Raw genomic sequence first — 16,896 nt, forward strand, 5'->3', positions numbered from 1 at the left:
GTCTAAATACTAAGATGGGGGAACTTGAGTGCCTGGTATTAAATGAGGATATTGCTATAGCAGGCCTCACAGAAACTTGGTATAAAATTATATAGGAATGACAGAGCAGGTCGTGCTGGTGGGGGACTGCCACTATATGTTAAAGAAAGCACAGAGTCAAATATAGTAAACATCTTAAATAACTCAAACTGTACCATAGAAGTTCTATGGCTAGAAATTTCATGCTTAAAAAATAAGAGTATAGCAGTAGGAATATACTTCTAACCACCTCACCAGGATGGTGACAATGATTGTGAAATGCTCAGGGAGATTAAAGAGGCAACAAAAACAGAAAACCCAATACTAATGGAGGATTTCAAATATCTTCTATTGACTGGGTATACGTCACCTAATGCGGGATGCAGAGATAAAATTTCTAGGCACCATTAATGACTGCTTTTTGGGTCCTGAAACCCAGAAGGGGAGAGGCAATTTTTGATTTAGTCTTAAGTAGTGCACAGGATCTCATCCAAGAGGTCAATATGGCCGAACCACTCAGTAACAGCAACCATAATGTAATTAAATTTAATTTTGTAGGGGGGAAAATACCAAAGAAAGCCACCACAGTGGCATTTTAAAGGGGAACTACAAAAAATGAGGAAGCTAGTTAAATGGAAATTAAAAGGAACAGTTACAAGAAGGAAATGTCTGTAAGGTACTTGGGAAACTTTTTTAAAACACCATAATAGAGGCTCAAACTAAATGTACACCCCAAATAAAAAAAACAGCATGAGGACCTGGGTTCCCATCAGGGGCCGCCACCTGATTAGTGCAGGTGCGCACACAGGGGCTTAGCCACAGGGGACAGGTGGGGGCAATGGGGTGAGCTGGGGGGCGGTGATGGGAGAACTTGGGGGTACAGGGCTGTGGTGGGGAGAAAGGGCTGCGAGTCCTAGCCCCAGGGCTGCAGTGGGGAGAGATACCTCTCTCTCCCATCACTGGGGTGGGGGGAGTCCTCTCTCCCCGCTGCAACCCTGGGGCTGGGACAACAATTCCCTGTTGTGGATTTAAACCTCCCCTAGCAGTGTTTGCTATGTTTTTGTTGTCAGGAGGTCATGTGGTATATCTAGGGGCCTGAGCCTGAAAAGTAATACTCATGTAGCTGTTACTCATGTGAGTGGCCTCGTGGAAAGAAGTGGGAGAACTTCATGTCAAGTGAAAGTTTGCCTGAGCCCATGTGTTTGTAAAGTACTGTGTAAATTTACAGAGCTATGTGTGTTTCACTGTAATAACTGAGACATTGGATCATTGTGTGTGTGCATGAGAATCTGAAGGTGAACTTTAATTGTCCAAGCTGATCCAGTGTAAAAATATAAACATGAAGGTTGAATAGTCTGTTGGAGTTTTAAAGTGCCTTGTATTGTTAATACAAGAGGACAGTAGTAAGGAGAATTTGAGTGTTTTTTAAAATTATTTTGAGCTTTACTGTCCTGATTTAAAAAGAAACATTTACTTTGATTTCTAATATTGCAGTATTATATTTTACATTCAGATGAGACCTTTACATATGAAGCCCTTTCTGAACATCAAGCATTTTGCATAAGAGGAAAAGATTCTTCCTATCCAAAATTCCCCTTCTCTTTCCAAACTACTGCACAATGCTCTCTCTGCTGTTGGCTTAGCTGGCTGCTGACTTTTCTCCCCAGAGGTGGCTGCATTTCAGTGGTGTATTTATATGTATAGTTTGCAAATCATGTACTGATCCTTATGGAAGGAGGCAGTAGGAATGAACAGATAGTTACTGCAGACATCACCTGAAGACAGACTTTCCCTAAGACCCAGCTAGGTACTAGCAGTAGGACATTGTGAGCTCTTCGTGGGATAAGGGCTGCTGTGAAAGTATGGAGGTGATGGTGCACATCCGCACATTACCTCGATATTGTGCTGCACATAACAAAATTCATTCCACACATGGATGGAAAAAAATAGAGGGAAATTGAGGACCAAAAAACAAGCCACCTTGGCTAAAAGTAAAAGAGTAAAAGAGGCAGTTAGCAACAAAAAAAGACATCCTTTAAAAACTGGAGGTCAAATCCTATTAAGGAACATAACAAGGAGCATAAACTCTGGCAAGTCAAGTGTAAAAGTATAATTAGGCAGGCCAAAAAAGAATTTGAAGAGCAACTAGCTAAAGACACAAAAGCTTACAACAATTTTTTTTAAGTACACCAGAAGCAAAAAGCCTCCCACAGAGTCAGTGGCCCCACTGACTCTCCGGGAGGCTTTCTGCTTCTGGTGTACTTACTCTGCACTGGGCCAGCGAGGTCTGACCAACCACTGTGGGCCCAGGAGACCACGCCCCCCTCACCCTGGTTGCACATGCTCCAGGTGGAAGGGACGGATAAAAGGAGGAAGCCCCAGCTCAGTCTGGCCTGGCGGAGGATGAACATGAAGATGAAGGAGAAGGAGAAGGATGTGTGCTGCAGGCTTCTGCAGAGATGCCTGCAACTCTTGAAAAGGTGGGAGCTGTGGCCTGGACTGGACTGTAGATGACCAGTCGACCGTGGGGACAGATTGGGACACTGAGCTGCTGCCAGCTGAGAAGATGCCCGATATGAGCTTTGAGGTAGGAATTGACCCAGGGTATGTATTAGAAGCTGATATTTATTCCTGTAACTGGTAATTTCCCAGCTTCATAGGGCCCTAGGTCAGAACTGGGTGGAGTAGGGTGCGCCTGGGTTCTCCTACATCCCACCCCCGCACATGCCACAAGATGTGGCTACCGGGGGCTACAGCCACAGGCTAATCGGTTCCTGTACCCTGCCCAGGGGCTGCAGACTGATTGGTTGCTATGCTCCGCCAGCCCAGAGGGTCAAAGCTCCAACTCCTATTGCCTGCCCCAGCCAGGAGGCTCAGGGACATAGACTGTTTGTTGTGCTCTGTCCTGCCCAGGGGCTGCAGACTGATTGTTCACTTGGCCCTGCCAGGGGTCCTGAGCCCTCTGTATCACAATTGCCTGTTCCCACAGGAACTCCTGACGATTGTGTGATGGGGTGTACCTACCCCACACTGTGGCAATGGCGGTGACCCTGCTCAACACGCAGGGCGCTCTGTGACACTGCCATTGAAGATAGGATTGTGATACTCTGCACCCCATATTCACAATAGTAATATGATTATGGTATGATTATGTTGCATCTTGTACAAGATGTGTCATGTAAGGTGTCAATGGACAAATTTATGATTTGCTGAATATGATTATCCTATTTGTATGCATGTATCCTTTTTGTATCTGGAGTTATTAACATTGACTATGCATCTGTATTTCAAATATGCTTGCTCTGGGTAGTCTAGATAGCACGTTATGAATGGCCTATTCAAGTTGAATGGCCTATCAACCTAGACAATGGGCCATGGAAGAGCTTATCCTTACCTGTGGACGCTTCAGTCTGCCTATGAATAATGGCTGCCATGACTCATTGGGGCATGCAAGGTCTTGTGACTAAATCACATTATACTGAACTCCTCACTTTTTCCACAAATCAACACCTGGAAATGTCTCTGGAAGAACAAAGACTTTGAACTGGGGAAATGCTGATCCCAGGTGGGAAAGAAGGAAACCATGCGTGTGTATGAAACATCCACAAACTGCTTGTACTATCTATCAGAGTGAGACAGCTTGATTCAAATCCTGTGTAGTGTATACATCACCTGACTTAGATTGTGTTTTGTTTATTTGCTAGGTACTCTACTTTTTCTGTTTCCTGTCATTTATAATCACTTAAAATTAGAGCTGTCAAGCGATTAAAAAAATTAATTGCGATTAATCGTGCGATTAGAAAAATTAATCACAATTAATCACGCTGATAAATAATAATAGAATGCTATTTATATAAATAGTTTTGATGTTTTCTGCATTTTCAAATATGTTGATTTCAATTACAACACAGAATACAAAGTGTACAGTGCTCACTATATTGATTTTTTTAATAAATATTTGCACTGTAAAAATAAAATGAATAGTATTTTTCAGTTCACTTAATGCAAGTACTGTAGTGCAATCTCTTTATCATGAAAGTTGAACTTACAAATGTAGAATTATGTACAAAAAATAACTCCATTCAAAAACTGCATACATTTACATTAAATGTAAAACTTTAAAGCCTACAAGTCCACTCAGTCCTACTTGTTGTTCAGCCAATCGCTCAGACAAACAAGTTTGTATACTTGTATGAGGTGAATTGAAAAATATTATTTCTTTTGTTTATCATTTTTACAATGCAAATATTTGTAATAAAAATAATATAAAGTGAGCACTGTATACTTTGTATTCTGTGTTGTAATTGAAATTAATGTATCTGAAAATGTAGAAAAACATCCAAAATATTTAATACATTTCAGTTGGCATTCTATTGTTTAATTGTGATTAAAACTGTGATTAATCATGATTAATTTTTTTTGTCAGGATTAATTTTTTTGAGTTAATCGCGTTCGTTAACTGTGATTAATTGACAGCCCTACTTAAAATCTATCTTTCTGTAATTAATAAATCTGTTTTATATTTTTTACCTAAGACAGTGTGGTTTGTTAAGTGCTTGGGGAAAAATCTCAGCTCACGAATAAGGGTTGGTGCATGTCCACTTTCCTTTGTAGAAGTGGCAGACTGGGTAATTGTAATAATTTTTACTGGTGAGGTTTTTGACAGGGCAGGACCGTACAGCTCTGGTGTCCTAGGCTGGAGAGCTGGAGGGTATTTTGTCTGGAGCCGCTCTATTGTTGGTTCATGCAGTGGCTGGCAAAGCATTCATGAACACAGTTGGGTATGACCCCTGCCTGTGGATGTTTGTGTGAAGGCAAGTTTTGAGGGCTTTGCAGCTTGTCACAACATCACAATCTGAGAGGGAACCCAGATTGATAAAACGGAAGGCTCAGTGGTACCCCAGTTCCAGGTTGCATCCCGGGGGGGCCGGTCACAAGGAAATCCAGCTGTGAAATCAGAAATATAGAGAGAGGAACAGTATGAAAAGAAGTACTGAAACAATATTGGACTGTGTCCTGCCTGTGGTCCAAGACTGTTACAGAGCTTTCAAACAGGAAACATTCTCTTAGGGCTTGTCTACATGGAAAGTTAGTGTGGAATAAACTAAGGGTAAAAGCACAATAGCTATTCTGCACTAGCTCCTTGTGTAAACACTCTTATTCCATACAAAGAATGCCTATGTAGAGTTTAGCTTAGTCCACTTTAAAGTGGACTAATGTAAACTGCAAAAGGCACACTTAGAGGACTGCTACTACTGTATTTTTTTTTAATTCAGCTGGTGCATAACACGTCAAATAGCAATATAACAGAAGAGACACTATAAGAATTCCAAACAGCTCCCCTGATGCATGTGGAAAATAACTAGATTTCCAACAGAAAGGTCATTGGAAATATTTTTCGCAAGCATTAATAACTGAGCAATTCCTTTTGTGGGGTTCTGATGCTTGGTGACATACTATTATTCCACCAGCAGAAAAAGGATGAGGACACAGGAACAGCTATGTCACTCCTTCTCTGCCCCACAGGCTCAGCCCTCTTTGGAAAATAAAGGTGACAGGCCTGCTGTGGGCTTGAACCGGGCTGTGAATTAAATACAAAATTGTCAAGAAAACAAAATGAAGTAAGGAAAAATTAGAGAAAGCCTAGTAATAGAAACTGATGTACAAAGTGACACTGTTAAAGTAAATTCTGGGCTGCTTTAATAAACTGTTGATGCAATAAAAACTCTTTTGGTTGTAGGATAATGGGCAGGAAAGGGGCACGTTTAATGATCCTAAAATGGGTGGCTCCCCTCTCCTGATTCATTAGGACCTTTCAGCTTTATTGATTTTGCACAGAGAAAAAAACTCAGGAGTTTCCAGGAACAATGGTTTCTAACAGAGACAATGAAAGGTGGGGAAAGATATCCTGAAGATAATCATTGTTTATCCTGGGATAGCACCTAGGAACCCCAATCCAGGATCAGGGTCCTGTGTGCTAGGCATTGTACAGGCCTGCAACAAAAAAGACAATCCCTTTTCTAGAATGCTTTTAATCTAAATGACAGACAGGACACAACAGGAGCATAAACAGCGTGGGGAAGATGGACTCCATCTGAGGTAAGAAAGTGAACAGCCTGGAGCAGATGGGATATTAGGGAAAGCTGTAGTAGCAAACGATGGAAGATGTGTGAATGCACTGTGAAATGGGATGGTTACAACAGGGAAGGGGGAAGAAGGGAGGGAATAGTGGAGAAGTGGGTAAGTGTTGCATGAAGGATGTACCAGAGGAGGGAAATTAAGCCTGTGAGATAGAGGAAGGGGTGGTTAGTGGTGTGGGAAGGTGACAATACAAGAGGGTTGAGTTCTGTATGGGAAAGGCATTAAAAGAGGGAATAAGTGCAACGAGAAGGACAAGGAAGGACAATTGTAATAAAGATGTGTCCCACTGAATTACTGGTAAGAAACTTATTTTTAGTGCCTGGCCCCACTCACTGCCTGGGTCTTGTTTACGAAAGGTCACATGGCAGGTGTCAATATCCACTGATTGAAATGGCTACTGTTACGTCTGCAGTTTCTTTTTAAATCAAATACAAACAAAACATATCATCGACCACAAACTGATACAGCCAATTAATAACACCCACAGACAAAAACATCTGGGCTGAAGGTCAAGGTAGATGAACTGAGCCCCTCTCACAGTTGAGATGGTTGTTCTGCCTCTTATTGGACATTTGTCAATAACTGCCAAATCATCTTGATGACTCTGATTAAATGGCTACTACTGTACTCCGAACAATTCCTTCTGAGTGACCTACTTAGTCACGGAGGTGGATTTGCCACCTGGAACATGTTTTGTTGCTCCTGGGGCCAGTTCCTCAACTTGTGTAAATGGTCATTGCTAAGCTGAGTATGGAACTATGATAATTTACAGCAGCTGAGGATGAGCCCACTAGTGTTTTCATTGTCAGTGACCAGGTGGACACATGTTACTTCCACCAGCCTCATCCTGGATGCCCCTAAGAAATAGAGAGCAAGTGGCTCGTCAGTTTTGTTAAGTGGTCTGTTGTGCCTCCTGTGTGATTGGCTGTCAGGGTGGCTATGACGTATGAGGTTGGAACTGCTGGTGTAACAATTGGCAGCCTGCCACCGTAACTAACTCCTGCCTGTGTTGGTATGAACAGAAATTATGTAAACATCAATTAAATTTTTCATGGCTATTTTAGGTTGCAGCTTTAATTTACAAAGTGTAAATGGGATATTAAGTGAAAGAAGAGAAAATAAGTTTGTTACATAAACAGCCAAATCATTTAAAGTTACAAGTGTGATATTCTGTCCTACTTCTGCTTCTTCATTTTGCTGCAATGGCTTAAATTAAACTTTGCCCATCTGCCCTGACTTCAAGTTGCCTATTTTTTTCCAGTTTTTGTGGGATGATGCTAAGACTATCTCTGTGTTTAAAAAACATAGCCTGCAAGGAATGGTTTAAAATGTATGATCTTCAGAAGCCTGATCCAGCTCTCACTAAAGTCAACATGAATATTTTCATTGACCTGGGTGGGAGCTGGATCAGGCTCTAGCTGGGAGTCAAGAGCATATATTTATAGGGGCCTCTTAAGTGGCTATTCTATATGCTGCAGATTTATCATCTCAAATTTGGGGAGATGCTCTGGGGAACAGCCATGGTAAAAAGTGTCACAAGTCATAGGAATTATGGGGGAAATGCAGAAAGTCACAGCTGAGTTTTCCAGTGACTTAACATCCCTTTGAAGAAACAAGTCTCCTTTAAAAAAAAAAAAAGTTTTCAACACACTATTTTGACTTCTTGTGTACTTCCATTCTCTCCTTGATATAGACTTAATTGTAGATACAGGAATCTTTCTCTTTTTTTTTTCCACCCCACAAACGTTGCGATGTTTTAGGGGTTGTTTTTGGTCTCTCAACTGATCCTCCTGTGCTCTCTTGGACCTTTAGTACTTGGGACTCTCAGTACAAGTCCACCAGTTAGATCCTTTGTGTCCCTGCCATATGGATGCTGCTCCCCTGCTCTCTACTCCCCTCTTGTGAAGTCTCATGGCAGTTCTTGTTAGTGTCTCAGTGAAATTTGCACAACCATCAATTGCATAATTACTCATCTATTCACTAAAATCCCTAACTGGCACAAATCGTGGCCCAAATCCTGCAAATACATACACATGTGCTTAACTTTATGCATGTGTGTAGGTCTACTGACTGCAATGAAACATCGATGTTCTATCCACTACAGAGGATTTGATTCACCTTGCACAAACAGTTATAAAAATCAGAAGCAGAGGCCATCCCACATATAAAATGAAATCTGAATGCTTAAAAATATGCAGGAGCTTTCCAATGAATGGGTTATTTCACAACTGCCTACTGTGAGTTTTTTCTTGCACCTTTCCCTGAAACCTGGTACTGGCCACTGGCTGTGGCAGAGTATTAGACTACAGGTACTGTTGGTCTGACCCACAATGGCAGTTCCTATGTTCTTTTCCCCATTTGCTACAGTTTCCTCTGTTTTGGTGCATAGTAGCTACCCTCAGGATTTGGTACTTTTATACACCTAAAATTAATTTGCCACATTTTGTTTTGATTTTACGTTAAAATCATTTGTATGTAGATGGTACATACTTAAGCGAAACCTGTGGAAATAATTTATTGTAGAAATTGTTGTAGATATTTGTCTAAACTATAGATTGCCATCAGCCATTTTCACACGGAGTAAATCAGACCAATATAGTCAAGATTCTATAATATCTTGCAAAATGATAGTAATAACCTAACTCTTTATTTCTTATTACCCGAAGCCTTAGTGATTCTAAGAATCATTAACATCCTGAATTGTGGGCACAGGTACAATTAAGTAAAGTGCTACTTATTTTTAAAAGCCCAAATATCCATTCTTTTGATAAATGATTGTTGCTAATGTGGCTTGATCTGGTAATGCATGAAAGCAGTTCTAGTAGTAACATAGTGCTTTTATAAAAATGTGTATTAAACTAAAAGACTACTGGCTTCACATTTCTTACTGATAGTTCTACTATATGAGATTTTTGTGGTGACTTTTTTCACTTGCTCCATGAAACTGTTTGCTTTTTCCTCAAATCTTATGGAAATCCAATGCCAAGATTGCCCCAATCCATGAAGCTATTGTATCACAAGGTTGTCACTTTTATACCATGGGCACTTTTAAATGAGCGGTTCCTAGGTCAGAAGAACTTCTGGATGCTTAGCTGGAGCATATCAGTCCATTTTTTCCCCAAAAGCAAGTATGGGGGAAAGTCCTGCAAAGATTCATAAGCAATCAAACCAGGGGTGAGGTATGTATATCATAAAATCATCCCGGCACACAAAGTATGTCACACTTCAGCAGGACTGACATCATTTTGGTTCCCCCACCCCTCCTAAATGTCTTGAATTTCAGATGACACTAAGGCTGAATCTAACTGTCACTTTCTGAAAACTCAGTGTGATGCAAACCAAGTTCTCTAAATAAATGTCACCTTTGTCTGGCTTGTCCTCATCTGTCCGTCCAGGAATGCAATTCGACAACACACCATTCTGTTTTGTTGCGAGCATGTTCTTTCCATTTCTGGCCAAAGAGTTTTGTCATGGGATTGACCCAGTGCATTTTCAGTCTGCCCAGCGGTCGCTTGTGGTCTCTGGGGATCTAGTCACTGATGCGGGTTGTGCACCTATAGTCTTGTCTGCGGACTACATGACCTGCCCATCTTCACTTTGCCCCAACACTAAATAAATGTAATCTGAAGAAACAGGGTCTAAGCTTGCAAACCCTTAGTCACATGAATAGTTTTTATTCACATCATTAATACCATTAACTTCACAATAATTGAGTAAAAGTCTATGGGATTAGCCCCTAAATTTGTATCCCTATTCTTGGCCTACAGCTGGAAAAAGCTCATTCCTACAGCGGAAGCAGTGTTATGAAGGAGAGTCAGCTGCCAGGCCACCTAGTTATAGAACCTTTTTCAGTGGTGGCTGGTGGTCAGGTTGCTCACAAGTGCCCTTTGACAGAGTGATGGAAAGTAACATGCATCGGGCCTCAGGTCCTCTCTCTCTGCTTGCCAGAGGGGTTGTGGAGCCACCTTCTCTCTATTTTCTGTATCAGAAAATTGACAAAATAAATTGTAAATATTAACAGAATTGTTTTTATAGTTTCTAAAAATGCTTGTTTAGTGTTTTTAATTTTTCAACTATTTAAAAGAATTTTTGGTGATTTTTTTTTCCGGTTACCTTGGGTTAGAGTCGCAAGTCCTGATGGCCAATAAACCTTATACCTTCTTCCATAATGATAATGGGCCTCTCCCAAATTTCTGACCAGTAATGTACAATTTTTCATTCCAAATGGTTTATATCACTGCCTGTGGTTTTTTTCCAAAGTCTTATAGGCATACCAGGGAGGTGAGGTTAGCTTCTCTGGATATTAAATGAACTGTTGCATATAACTAAGCCATTTAGAAAGTCAAAGACAGTACTCGTGATCTTTGGAGAAAAATTTTGTGGCCAGGCCATCTCTGCCAAAACTGTCTAAGCAAATAAGACTATGTATTCAGTCAGCCTTATTTTGATAGCTGGAAAGATACTGGAACAAATTACTGAACAATCAGTTTGTAAGTACCTAGAGGATAACAGGGAAATAAGTAATAGCTAACATGGATTTGTCAAAAATCTTGCCAAACCAACCTGATTTCCTTCTCTGACAGAATCACTAGATGAAATTACTATAAAGTTGGTGCACAGCTGGTTGAAAAACAATACTAAAAGAGTAGTTATGAAGGTTTGCTGTCAAACTGGGAAGACTGGAAGACCTATCTAGTGGGATCATGCAGGGGTCTGTCCTGGGTCTAGTACATCATTAATGACTTGCATAATGGAGTCCACAGTATGCTTATAAAATTTGAGGATGACACCAAGGTTGGAGGAGTTGATAGCACTTTGGAAGACAGTATTAGAATTCAAAATGACCTTTATAAATTGGTATGAAGTCAACAAGGTGAAATTTAATAAAGATAAATGCAACGTATTACACTTAGGAAATAAAAATCAAATGCACAAATACAAAATGGGAAAGAACTGGGTAGGCAGTAGTACTGCAGAAAAGGATCTGGGGGTTATAGTGGGTCACAAATGAGTCAACAGTATGATGCAGTTGCAAAAGGGGCTAATATCATTTTGGGGTGTATTAACAGGAGTGTCATATGTAAGACACAGGAAGCAATTGTCCTGCTCTGCTTGGCACTGGTGTGTCCTCAGATGGAGTATTTTGTCCAGTTTTGGGCACTACACTTTAAGAAAGATGTGGAAAAGTTAGAAATATGTGGACAAGTTGGAGAGAGTCCAGAGGAGAACAACAAAAATGATAAAAGGTTTAGAAAAACCTTACCTGTGAATAATTAGCTTAATCTACAACAAGGGAGATTTAGGTTAGATATTAGGGAAAACTTTCCAACTATAAGAATGTTTAGATACTGGAATAGGCTTCCAAGGAAGGTTGTGGAATCTGTCATTGGAGGTTTTAAGAACAGGTTAGACAAAAACCTGTCAGGGACGGTGTAGTTTACACAATCCAGTCTCAGTGCAGAGGGCTGGACTAAATAACCTTTTGAGATCCCTTCCATATATTCATTTATATGATTCTGTGTTATAAATGCCTCAGGGCTTACTCAGTTAGGAAGATGACAGCTTCAATGGCATATATCAACAATGTGCCCTTTTGTGGAGTTTGGATCATACCTTCACAAATCACTACTCTCTCAATACAACATCAAGAGCAGATGCTGGTTTGAGTTCAGCAATGGATTATTCATTGCTGCTCAGCCTAACTCCTGAGGGAGGTCAGTGCTTTCCTAGAGTGGGGCTCTGTGGAGGCAATGCCTGAAGGATGAAGATGGGTGGCTTACCTACAGTCACTCTTATGCATTGAATATATTCCTCTTCCTGGTCACCTTGGCTCACCCACCTCCCTCTACTTCAGAACCCAACTGCAAATAGGGGTTTTGAAAGTAGAAAGGAAATGAGGGCTGGTCAGAAGGGCAGGGGAAGTTATATAGTCAGTTTCTTGAGTGCCTTGTTCTGAGACATGCACCTACTTGTCCTACCTACAGAACTATTGCTCAGAATAGTCTTGTGGCTAGCAGAGCAGGGTGAGGAAAATAATTTCTAGACATTCCCAAAACCCATTGTCATTTAATTGTTTTTCTTACTGGACAAATATTCTGATTCTTTTCTGCAGAGGGTTTTTCACCCCCCATTCCATTTTTTTTTAAAGTGGAAATTTTCAAAAACAACATTGTTTGATTTTGAAATTTTTAAAACAAATCACTTTTGGAAAAATCCCATGTATGTTTACACAGCAACCGCTTGCACTGCAAAAACCAAAACACCCCTAAAGACTAAAAGCAAACAAACAAAAACAAATTTTTGAAGAACAACCAATAGGATACATTTTTCCTTAAGTAAGTTTTCATTAAATATTTTCAAAACATTGACTATTTTGAGAAAAAACAATCAAAATGATTTCACCAAAAATTGAGTTTCAAGAATGGCCAAATTTTGGGCAATTTTTGTAACTAAAAATATTAATCATCTGTAGTAGGTGGCACATGACTCCCTCAGTGTGATTTGACAGAGGGAGAGCAAGAGTGACTGCTAGGAACTCCTTTTTCAACAGCCTTCAAGTGCAGCAATTTTTAAGCACTATGGACCTCAGATTGAAATGAGCAAACTAGACATGAAAAATTCAATATGCTATTGCTATGCTATTCCCTAATTCCTAATCAGAAGACTTGAAAGGCACAATCCTATTCAGGCACACTACTACAGACAGGTTAAAAGAGAGAAATTTTGTCAGTATCACTTAAAACCATTTTGCTCCACAGCAAAATGTACCTCCTGTCTGCCTACAAGCACTAAAAATTGAAGACTGGAATGTCTGAGAGGACAGGAGGGAGGGTGAGATTGGGGGAAAGGGAGATAGTGTTAATAAATTTTGTTTTTGTCAGAGTGGGGAGCAGACTCCTGCTTTTCATTATAGCCAAGAAAAAAACCATATGAAGGAAAAAGGAAATCGGGATTTTAGTTAATATACTAACACACCATTGCATTTGCTTCTACAACACACTGCAGAGTGTGAGAGCACCTAAATTTCAACCTCAGATGAACTGAGCCCAGATTCCTAATGTTTACTAACTAGAAATTGTGTAGTTTAATTTTTGAAATATGAAACACTGTCATGAATATATCTAATAACCAATGTCAGAAAAATCTCCAACTGGATGGACTACAGAACTTCTTACAATGTGGGCATGATTATTATATTAAGAAAAATATGAGTGAAGTAATTCTATAGGAAATGCTTATACTTAGCACTGCATATAGCGTTCTACATCTTCAAAGTGCTAAACAAATAATTCCTTAATAAGTGACAGAGTTCACCTAAAAGAATAATCCTGCTACCACATTATACCTGTGGTACTGGCCTCTTGGAATGTTACTTAACAATTCTCATAGGATAATTTTATTAAAAATTCAACAACTATAGATGTAAACTTGACAAAGTCTCAAGCTTATGTCATCGCCAGGTTATCTTTGCATAATGAGTATTTAATGTCAAATACACAGAGAAAAATATTGCGTGTTTAGTCATATGAGTGGTCCCACTGGGCCAAATTTATCCCTGATTTACACCCTGTACACACAGGGGATAGTGGTCAAAAATGTGCATGCAGGTTTTTGCATATACAACTTTGCACACACACAAAGGGAAGCTGGGATTTGAAAGTTTGATCATTTGTTATTTCTGTGCTGGCTCTTCTCTTTTTATCAGTCTTTTACCATAATCCCCTTCTTCTTTTCCATTTCTTCAGCTCCAGTGAGTTTCCTGATATGAATATAAAGTTCTGGGTCAGAAAATACCAGCATTTCATGATTTATACTAGAGCTGTATTCCTGATGGCCTCAGTACAGCTAATGGACAGATCTAGACATCATAAATACCACCACCATGGCTGACAGTAACTGACACCCCTGTTGGTAGCTTTAGCCAAAGAACCAAGGATTAGGTGGGTTAGAGGCTGAGGCCCAGTTCTTTGATCTCACCCAGCTGAGTTTGCTATAGGACCTAAGGGAGGGACAACTGAGGCTTTAAGCCACCTTTGCATTCCCCCAATCCTAGAGCCAGCTGGCACAATTTATAGAAACTTCAGGGCTGCTATAAATTGCACTCAGCTGCTCACAACCCTCAGAGGTTAACACAAGAACATAGGAACTGCCAGACTGTATCAGAACTGAAGTCCATTTAGCCCAGTATCCTGTCTCCAACAATGGCCAACAGAGGATGCTTTAAATCAGCATTTCTCAAATGCGGCCACTGTGGCCGTAAGAGGCCACCAGGGGCTTTTCTTGTGGCCGCAGCCTCCTGGGCTGGAAGTGGCGGGGGGGTGCCACTGCTTTGCACCTCCCCCTGGGGCCACCAGCAGGGGTTGGGCCCTGCCCCCCTCTGGAGACACAAACACTGGAGGAGCAGGCAGCCATTGAGTTCCTGGCGGTGGTGGGGTCAGACTTCAGCCTTGGGGCGGCAGGCTGCAGGATCAGGCTGCGGGGCTTTGGGCTCTGGCCCTGGGCTCACCTCCCTCCCATCGCCCCAGGTCCCCACTGCCTCCCTACCCACCTCCCCATCAAGGGCTTAATTTGTCCCTGGTCTTGTCAGGGCTGAATAAATCTGCTGTGAAAAATGCTATTTGTATGTTTGTTAATATCACTTTTCACCGCAGACTTAGTAGCTAGCTGGGAGGCTGTGAAAAGTGATATTCACATTCAAGTATCACTTTTCACCGCAGCAGGCTTACTAGCTAGCACATTTAAAAACAACAGCCAAAAAAGCAAAAGAAACAACCACAAAGACAAGAAGGTGCAAAGCACCTTACTTGTGTTTCTATTCTGTTGAGGTCCACTCACGAATAGAGACAATTGTACATTATTTTTATTATTGAGTCTGAAAAAAAAACCTTATATAAATAAATTACAATGACTTGGACATGTGAATGTCCATATTTATTTGTTTTTCCTAAAGTTACGTATTTTAGGAAAAATTGTCAGAGCAGCCACCAGCAAGAGGTGGTGGCCACACTTGGAGGCCACCACAAAATTTGTTGTGAGAACCCCTGGTTTAGATGAAGGTGTAAGAACCCCACAGAAGGGAGATGTGGAATAATCTGCTCCCTGCCTGTCACCTCCACATTAGGTCTCATCCTGATCTCTAATAGTTGGAGATTGCGTAAGCTCTAAAGCATGAGGGTTTAATCTCCCTTCCACTTCTTTTTATCATTAATTAGGATAACTCTGGATATTTTTTCTGTCTATATAAATATCCAATCCCCTTTTTAACCTCGTTAAACTCTGGGCCTCACTGGGTACGTATACACTGCAATGTAAACCCAGCCTCAGACTCAGGCTTGAGCCCGAACTCCCTTCTGTCTACACACAAATCTGTCAGACTCGGGCTCGGACGTAGCACTCTAGGGGGGTGGAGAGTCCGAGCCTGAGTCAAGCTGGGATCCAGGGTTCAAGCCCTATTGCTTTGCAGCGTAGAGACAGCCCCGCTGCCCACCCCACTCAGGTCCCAGGTAGGGTGACCAGATGTCCTGATTTTATAGGGACAGTCCCGATTTTTGTGTCTTTTTCTTATATAGGCTCCTATTACCCTCCACCCTCATCTCGATTTTTCACACTTGTCCCAGGAGTCACCCTCGTCCCAGGAGTCCTTCAAAAAGAGTCCGACGAGCCAGCTTCCTTTGTTCCCTCTAGCCCGAGAATCTCCAGTTGATTCCAGTGACAACAGAAGGTTTAGTACAGCAGCTCAGTGAGTCAGCATTCAGCCCTCCCATTGTCACTAAACTGCAAACACACCATCTGTGTTTGCAATGGGGACTGAACAGAACAAGCCTTTTGCAAAGCATACTGCTTCATGGTCATGGTTTTGGTAAATCTCTGGTGCGAGGCCAGCAAAACAATGGATTTTAGTAAGTGCTCCAGGAATGACCACACATCCCAGCAAATCGCAAAGAAGCTGGCAGCATTGCAAATTTACCAGACTGGAGACCAGCACAGGGAGCGGATTAAGCATCTCGAGAGCGAGTACAAGAAAACCATGGACCAGAACTGCACTTCAGGCAGCTCACCAACATCATGCCCATTTTCTGGGAGTTTGACTGGGTGCTGGGCACGGCACCAAGCTTGGAGCCAACCGTGGTGCATGATGACCTGGTCAGCCAGAATGGTGCCCTGCTGGCCCCGGCATCCAGCATGAGGAGACAGAGGAGAGAGCAGCAGGGGCAGAGTGAGGCCCGCAAAGTGACTCTGTTCAGAAACTGGCTCCCCAAGGAGCCTCTGCCATAGGAGCAGCAGCAGCGCTTCCTGGGGCCATACTCAGAGGAGCTGTTTGATGTTCCCCAGCCCCCAGGAAAACAACTTGTTGCGAAGCCTGCAGCACACGCAGGCGAGCTAGAAGCCGCCCCTGAGCCTGGTAAGGTTCTGGCTCCATTTTAATATTTATTAATACAGCAGTGGGAGGAATTTCCATTCTATGAACCAATGCTAAAGTTATTAGGAGCTCTCGCTGTCAGCGTGTATCCACTAATAGTGGCTTGTCCCCAGCAGCTTGGCTTCCCCCACCACCACATGGAGAAATGCAAACAACAGAAATGCCTTGAAAGTGAATCTTTACTGGAAAGATGCAGATTTTTGCTAGGACATCCCTGTTTCCTAAAAATAATAACCTTACACTGCCATACCTGTAAGTATGTTGCTCTGTAACCACTCAGCGGTGTAACGAGCTGCCTGGAAACAGTGAACTGAGGG

This window comes from Lepidochelys olivacea, assembly GCF_965140295.1.
Source record: "Lepidochelys olivacea isolate rLepOli2 genome assembly, chromosome: 4".
In the NCBI taxonomy this organism is placed as follows: Eukaryota; Metazoa; Chordata; order Testudines; family Cheloniidae; genus Lepidochelys; species Lepidochelys olivacea.